The following is an 8,685-nucleotide window of genomic DNA, read 5'->3' as shown; positions in this document are numbered from 1 at the left end:
TCCTTCATTTCTTTGCCCGTCTCTCATGCCTCCCTTCCTTGTTCTTTGTGTCCTTCATTCTCCTTGCCCCTTGTCTATGCATCTTTGGACCGTACGGACACCTGGAGCATGACGTGATATTTCACGCCATTGCCCTTCTAGTGCGGCAATCTCCCCTGGCCCAGTCACCTGGGGATGAGTCTGTCCCCCTCATGGCAAATTCTGCTGTGTTTCCTCTATCCCCATGTAATACAATGTCACGATCGGTATTTGACATTCTGGCAGCGTTGAAAGTGCACAGCCGCTCACTATGTTTACAGCGGTGATAACGCTTTGGTCTGCCCCCTCCCCCTTCGTGCCTCGTAGGACTATGGGGATTGTAGGCTTAGGGATGCCTGTTGCCACGGGAGCATGTGCAATTGCGCTTATCTGTCCGCATCGAGCCGGTGACGTCAGACGCCGGCTCGATGGTAGGGCATTATAAAAACCACCTGTATTTGGTCTATCCTCGTGGCTTCACCAGAGGATATGATGGATACTGGTTGATTTGGAGTAAACTGTTCGATAGGTTCCCTATCACTAATCTCTAGTATGGGCTTCTAATAATAATATTTATTAAATACTTTATTTCAATATATCTTATCCATTTTTCCCTGTTCCGTATCTTGTTTAGCTCTGTGTGACCCACACAGGCTATTTCATATATGCTTTTTATCTATCGCACACTTGTATGATCCATTTGTGCATATTTTTATGCTTTCATTATTACATAAATTTATTCTAAAGCATTCTTATTTGTTTTTTCTTTTTATGTTTTTCTTTTTTCTATCCTCCTGTTACAGTTCCCTTGCTCTTTTGAGCTTTTTAATTAACCCTTGTTTACCTGGACTCTCTATTGCAGTCATGCCTCTAAGTAGCCCTATGAATTGATTTTATGTAAGTAAAATTTTTGTAGCAATCCCATTTCTTTGGGTATTTTTATGAAGTAATGATTTTTCCTAACTATTGGAGGATTTGTATCCCCTTGTGTTACATTTTTTGCAACCTATACTACAATATATATATATATTTTTTTCTTAAAAATAAAAAAAAGTTTTTGGCCCTTCCCTTGCCTGTCTTTGGTCCCCTTTTTTTTGGCTTTTTTGTATTTCTTCTGTACTTCTGTATTTTTTGTTTTTCCTTTTCTTTCTTTTTTAGCTGTTTTTTTAGCCCTGTGCGGTCTTTTGTTGACATTTGACTTGAGAGGTGGATGATTGGTGGTGTTTCCAACTAACAGAGACTGGGGAGGGGGAGGATCCGCTATCTAAAGAGTGCTGTTCTTCAGTGCGCTTTTTGTTGTATAATAATTTTGTTATTTTTGTTTATTATGTATGTCAATTGTACTCACCATATATTCCTTTCTAAATTTAGACAATTTACTCCTTGAATATTGGCACATCCCCTGAGGAAGCATTTCTGCGAAACATGTCAGGAAAATGTGCAATAAAATACTGTCATCCAGTACATCTGTTTATTTAGACCACCATCGCTACGATTTCTGCATACATTTTTTAACCCTGATTTAAATAAAATAATTTTGTATATTTTATGCTGTGTATATTAAAAAAAATTATTCTCTTCTTTTTTTTCTAATAATAAGCACCGTTAAAATCCCTCTGACTTTCCCACTACTATATAATGTGACTCTGCCTACAGCCCAAAAAGTGTCCTTACATTTTTTTTTGCAATGTTGGCAACTATGTGAATACATTGCATAATCTCCTACACTCTCAATGCTGTGTAGCACATTGCATTTACCTTCCCCCTACATTATGCTATGTGTTAGGTCTGAGTAAAAGTGTACAATTTCTCAACATTGCTTGTTCTATTAACTACCTGTCTATATTCTTTTTTTTAAATTGTCCTTTAGATATACATCAGACATAACATTATGTCCACTGACAGGTAAAGTGAATAACATTAATTATCTTGTGACAATGGCACATGGAAGTGAGTCAGACAGCAAGTAAACATGTTACCCCTGAAATTGATGTGTTAAAAGCAAAAATAAAAAGGGAAAGCGTAAGGATTTGAGAGACTATGACAGGGGCCACACAGTAAGGACAAAACCAGGGGTCTCCAAACTATGGCCCACCAGTTGTTCAGGAACTACAATTCCCATCATGTCTAGTCATGTATGTGAATGAATGTCAAAGTTTTACAATGCCTCCTGGGATGTGTAGCTCCGCAACAGTTGGAGGGCGTTAGTTTGGAGATCCCTGGACTAGATGACTGGGTCACAGCAACTCCAAAACTGCAGCTCTTGTGGGATGTTTTTGGTCTGCAGTGGTCAGGACCGAACAAAAGTGATCCAAAGAAGGAAAGCCAGTGACAGGGTCATGAACAGCCAAGGCTCATTGATGCACTTGGGGAATGAAGATCCAATAGAAGAGCTACTATAGCTCAAATTACTGAAAAAAGTAACGCTGGTTCCAATAGAAAGGTGTCGGAACACACAGTGCATCACAGTTTGTTGCCTATGGGGCTGCGTAGCTGCAAACTGGATTAGGTTGCCCATGCTAACCCATTTTAGCCAAAAGTGCCTACAATGGGCACATGAGCATCAGAAATAGAATAATTTTTTTTTCTATTACATTATGTGGATGATCAGGTAAATGGAGAAGAGATGGCACCAAAATGCAGTATGGGAAGAAGGCATGCCAGCAGAGGAAGTGTGATACTTTGTCTAGTGAAGTCCATACCTCAATGGGTTTTGGTGGCAAAAGGAGGACCTACTCAATATTAGGTGGGTGGTTCTAATTGTATGGTATATGGTCATTTGTTGCTTATAGCAATTAATGAGTATTTTGTGGGTACAAGGATTGTGGACTGTGTGTTTGCATGTACTATAGGCAGGCTCAAAATCCATTTAGTATGCCCCTTGGAGTCACTTCAAATTTTTGGTGCAGTATAACCAGGCCTATTCACATATTGCAATCTCTGTTCGGTGGGCCTCTTCCTCAAGTTCCACAGCTGGGAAGAATGCTTTAAACTCAAATTTTCATTGTGTTAATGGTTGCTTTCTCAAAAAAGAGAAAAATACATAAAGGTGTTTGTTTCAGGCTTACCAAAATCCTTGTCTGCAGCTTTTTACTTTGTTAAATTCAGATATTTTGACTGTGTCATTACAATTTGACCAAACATATTGACGTCCGAATTACAGCAAGTCAATTGCTCAACTTTAAATTGTTTACCGGCTCAGACTTTTATCCAGCCAAAGTCCAGCAAACCCAATATAGGCATGTTGTCTGTAACTGAATATGTGGTTGTAATTAGAGAAGAAGCCTTTACTTGAGGAAGCAAAACAGAAAGCACTTAGTTAACTCTCTTGCCCTTAGGGACACTTGAAAATCTGAAAATAACAAGTTCTCTGTAAACTAAAGGGCCTGTTTTTTTAAAGTAGAACTATACTCACCTGTCCTTGCCCCCTCACTGGCACCATCATCTAAGTCTGATCTTCTTGTCTCAAAAACGTTCTTTGTTTTAGATAATTGCGGGGTTATACCTTTGATGGTTTTTATTGTTGTCTGCGTTTCCACTGGGGGGGATTTCCTTTTTACTTCCTGCCACTTCCTGCTACCACAGACTAAAATCAGAGAAACCTTTACAGCAAGAATACAGACAACAATATAAACCTTAGAGAGGTTCTAACTCTTGGTATAAACAAGGCCAAGGATAAATCTAAGAAAAATCCAAGCTTAACTTACCGACCAGCCCGCAGACAACCAAATAACCTGTCTAATGCCACGTACACACGACCGGACTTTTAGATGGACTAGGTCTGATGGTCTTCCCGACGGACTTTCAGTGGAGGTCCAACAGACTTTCTAAACGAACGGACTTGGCCACACATGAACGGACTAAGTCTGTTCGAAAGTCTGTTCAGTTTGAATGTGATGACGTAAGACGGGACTAAACAAGGAAGTTCAATAGCCAGTAGCCAATAGCTTCCCTTGCGTCATATTTGGTCCATTGGACTAGCATACAGACGAACTGATTTTTTGACTGGACTCGAGTCCATCGGAAAGATTTGAAAAAATTTTTATTTCTAGGTCCGTCTGATTTTTTTCCTGAAAAAACGATCGGACTAGCCCACACACGATCGGATTGTCCGCTAGTCTGCCGGAAAGTCCAGTCATGTGTACGCGACATAACAGTATGCGTTAAAAGCAGGGGTTTAGTCTGCACACATTTACAAATGCATGCGTAAGCCAAAGAGCCTCGTCAAGGCACACTGGTATCTGTGGTACCTAACACTAATTTATAAGTGTCCCCACAGTGGAGGCACAGAGGTTCTATCTCTTCCCTGGTATGTAAAAAAGGTGCTTTTATTTTTGTATGTGTCTCTAATAGAGAGATTCTGCTCTTTTCCTGTCTACTATGTGAATGTACTGGAGAATAGGCCTAAGGAGTCAGCAATCCAAAAACAGAAGTATTACAGCAGGAACTGTACCACTTTGTGCAAGTTAAATTGGTGCTTAGAGTCAATGTCCACAACTTGCAGTTGTAGCCATGAGAGCCCACCTACCAGTCCACTAAGCAGGAAATTTATGGGTTGCTAACTCAGGGGCTAAAAATATAATCCCAAACTGCTCACTAGGGGGAGAACCCCTGGAAGAATCAAAGATGGAGAAAGATCTGGGGGTCTTAGTAGAAGACAGATTGGGCAATATCAGGCAATGTCAAGCTGCAGCAAGCAAAGCCAGCAAACTATTAGCTTGCATAATAAAGAGAATCTACTCCAGAAATAAAACAATAATCCTGCCACTTTATAAAACTCTGGTTTGGCCGCATCTGGAGTATTCCGTTCAGTTCTGGTCACCAGTCCTCGGGAAGGATGTGCTGGAACTGGAAAGAGTCCAGAGAAAGGCAACAAAATTAATAAGGGGACTAGAGGACCTCAATTACGAAGAACGACTACAAGCGCTAAATGTATTCTCCCTGGAGAGGATTCCTCTCTCCTTGAGAGGAGATATGATAGCAGTATACAAATAAATTAATGGTGATCCCAGCGTAGGAAGGAAACTTTTCAATCTCAGGGAGTGTAAGAGGACATGGGGCCACACAATGAGATTGGAGGAGAAGCGGATTAACTTTAATCTGTGTGGGTTTTTCACTGTCAGGGTGATACGGGTGTGGAACTCTCTACCACAGTTGGTGGTGTCAGCGGGGAGTATGGATATTTTTAAAAGACTCTTGGATGTGCATCTTAGTGAATACAACATACAGGGATATGAGAAATTTACACACATACACCTTCACAGGTTGAACTGGACTATAGTCTTTATTTGGCCTTACCTACTATGAAGCTATGAAACAGGCAGGGGTTCAGCAATACCTTAGCTACAATGAGGTAATAATCACTTCTCTTAGCAGATCAGGCCCCTATGCAGATCTTACAGGGCATTTAAACCCTTCCCAGAAGACTCTCTTTTTTTCTATCTGGTTAGTCAAGGGTGTTACATAGACATGTGGAGGGTTTTTTGAAAATGTTTTTGTTTTGTCTGGTATTTTGGGTGTACCTGACAAGAGAGTACAGAGACAGGTAGGTTGATTCAATTAGACTAGATTCAATCACTCTGTCAGGTCTGGATTTTGGGGTGCCACGTGAAAAGAAATAGCACAACAGGATGTAGGGTTGATTTATTTACTTTGTTCATCCTGTTCTTGGTGTGCCTCCTTGACAATGACCACACAGGAAGTGAGAGGAAATCTCTCTAACTTGAGGAGATAAAAAGTAGCTTTTCCCAGTCTGTTTAAAACTATAAAGAACACTTGGGTTGGAGTTCTATTTTAAAAGAGACTATTTTAAGCCCCAAGTTCGGGGAACGCTTCATATTGGTGTCAGAATAAATATTTCATACAGAAAAGGGTTAATTATGTGTCCCTATACTCACAAAATTGTTTAACTTGGCAGTGGTACCCATCTCAGCATGAAGCCAATAAAGTTTCCAAATCATTCACAATCTGCAGTGCTCAGTAAGTGCGTAAGCAGTAAGTGTGTAATTTCACACTGGGCCTAATATATTTAAAGCGGAGGTCCACCCTAAAGTGGACCTCCGCTCATCGGAGCCCTCCCCCCCTCCGGCGCCACAATTGCCACCTTTCAGGGGGGAGGGGGGTGCAGATACCTGTACAGTACAGGTATTCTGCACCCACTTCCGGGATAGCTCTCTGCGGAAAGGGGCGTAGATTACGCCCCTTTCCGCAAGTGCCCCGCTGCCTGCTGGGAAACACACAGATCCCAGAGGCAGCGGGGACCGTCCTTATTGCGCAGCGCGATTCGCGCATGCGCAGTAGGGAACCGGGAAATGAAGCCGAAAGGCTCCATTTCCTGATTCCCATACCTAAGATGGCGGCGGCAGCACCTTACAGACGATCTAGAGATCGGCTTCGGGTGCCGACATCGCGGGCGCGCTGGACAGGTAAGTGTCACTATTTTAAAAGTCAGCAGCTGCAGTATTTGTAGCTGCTGGCTTTTAAAAAAAAAAAAAAAAAAAACGCGGAGTCCCGGTGGACTCCCGCTTTAAAAGGTAAACATATGATAGTTTCAGAGGAAAGCTTATGAAAGTAATGGAATTACAATATAAATAAATGTCAAAAAATATTTATTAGCAAGTATTGAGTGGTGAGGGCAGACACCACGTTGGGTTTTCATTGCTGTCTATGTCTTCATTGGGGAAATTCACTCTCTCCATATGTCCCTTGATGACAATTGTCACATGGACTTAAAACTTAATGAGAAATTAGAAAATGTTACAGTTAGCATCTGAGCTGGACTAGAAGGAAAATGTCTAGTAGAGACACCTTGTGACAACTATCCAAAGGGTATTTCCATCAGCAGTAGAACAGGAAAAGTACACTATATTACCCAAATTATTGGGACACCTGCCTTTACACGCACATGAACTTTATTGGCATCCCAGTCTTAGTCCGTAGGGTTCAATATTGAGTTGGCCAACCCTATAACAGCTTCAACACTTCAGGGAAGGCTGTCCACAAGGTTTAGGAGGGTGTCTATGGGAATTTTTGACCATTCTTCCAGAAGCACATTTGTGAGGTCCAGGCACTGATGTAGAGGAGAAGACCTGGCTCACAGTCTCTGCTATAATTCAGTCCTAATACTTTTGGTAATATAGTGTATGTGTACATGTAAAAAAATAAAAACATATAAAATCTGTTATATAGGTGTGTAACAGAGTTACTGCCCTTGATAGGTTTTGCTCTGCCATTGTCTTGGAGCTGGGGTTTCATATATGGTTTGGGAAAAGCAGTAGATGGAGGAATTAGGGTTTTTGGAAGAGAGAGGAGATAGAGATGGAGGTGTAGTGTTTTTCCTTCAGGTTTACCAAAACCATGTAGTGCAAGGGCCTGTCTGATTGCATACAAATTGAAATTCCTAAGGTTTGACCTCATATTATATGGTTTTGGTAAATCTGAAGGAAAAAATCAGCAGAAAAACTGATAGTGTGTATTGGGCATACGTCTTGTTATCTTGCTGCACATGTTCATGTGATTAGAGCCTGAGGCTGTAATTGGCTTAAAAAAAGGGTGGGCTTAGGTTGCAGAGCACTGCACCCTGAGCCCACCAAGTTGTGTGACTTTTTGTTTGCATAGTCTTCCTGGTTCTCCTCCCGGCCAATCAGGAAGCAGGTCCTGAAACCCGATTTGCCGGGAGTCTTAAGACTTCCGGCCAATTGGGTCTCAGGACCCACTTCCTGTTTGGAGGAGAAGCAATGCCTGTAACGGGAGGAGCTGCCCAGGAGGGAAGAAATGGAGCGGATGAGGACGAGCAGGAGCTGGGCAGAGAGCGGGGAGCCTGTTCGGACAAGCGTGAGCCCGTGAGGAGCCCGTGCGGATGATCGGGAGCCGGTGCAGAGAGCGGGGAACCTGTGTGGACAAGTGGGATCTGGTGTGGAGAGCGGGGAGCCTGTGCAGACGAGCAGGAGCCGTTGCGGAGAGCAGAGAGCCCATGCGGATGAGCGGGAGCCGGTGCAAAGAGTGGGGAGCCCGTGCGGACAAGCGGGAGCCGGTGCAGAGAGCGGGGAGCCCGTTCAGACGAGTGGGAGCCAGTGCGGTGAGTGAGGAGCCTGTGCGGACAAGCAGTAGCCGGTTTGGTGAGTGAGAGCCAGTGTGGAGAGCAGGGAGCCCGTGTGGAGGAGTGGGAGCCGGTTCGTGGATTGGAGAGCCTGTGCGGATGAGCGGGAGCTGGTGTGGAGAGCAGGGAGCCCGTGCGGAGGAGCAGGAGCCGATGCGCAGAGCGGAAAGCCTGTGCGGACAAGCAGGAGCCAGTGTGGAGAGTGGGGAGTGGCAGTAAGTGTGAGTGAGGGGGTAGGTTTGTTTGCCCCCCCCAAAAAAAATATTGAGCACCAACAGTTGGATACTGCAGTAAAGCCCCATGGCATCCAAGTAAAGAAGATAGAACTGACATACACTCATGCCCAGCCTATATCTGAAAACAGGAAATCCTGTTAATAGCTGGTTTTGGGATTGGTGGGGGTGGTGATGATCATTTAAAAGATTAAGTCAACATAATCTCTCTGGAGACTGGACTCTAAAGGGTTAAGGAGCAAATTCTTCCAGTGAAACAGAACGTTCTAGTGTCACTTTAATCTATATAATCTATAAGATGAAGATTGACATGGAGTGACGGAAGCACAATGCTAC

This window comes from Lithobates pipiens, unplaced genomic scaffold, assembly GCF_037356315.1.
Source record: "Lithobates pipiens isolate NorthernLeopardFrog02 unplaced genomic scaffold, aLitPip1_a1.2 Scaffold_28, whole genome shotgun sequence".
NCBI classification, from domain to species: Eukaryota; Metazoa; Chordata; class Amphibia; order Anura; family Ranidae; genus Lithobates; species Lithobates pipiens.
The sequence above is the reverse complement of the archived record's forward strand: the minus strand, read 5'-3'. Positions refer to the sequence as shown.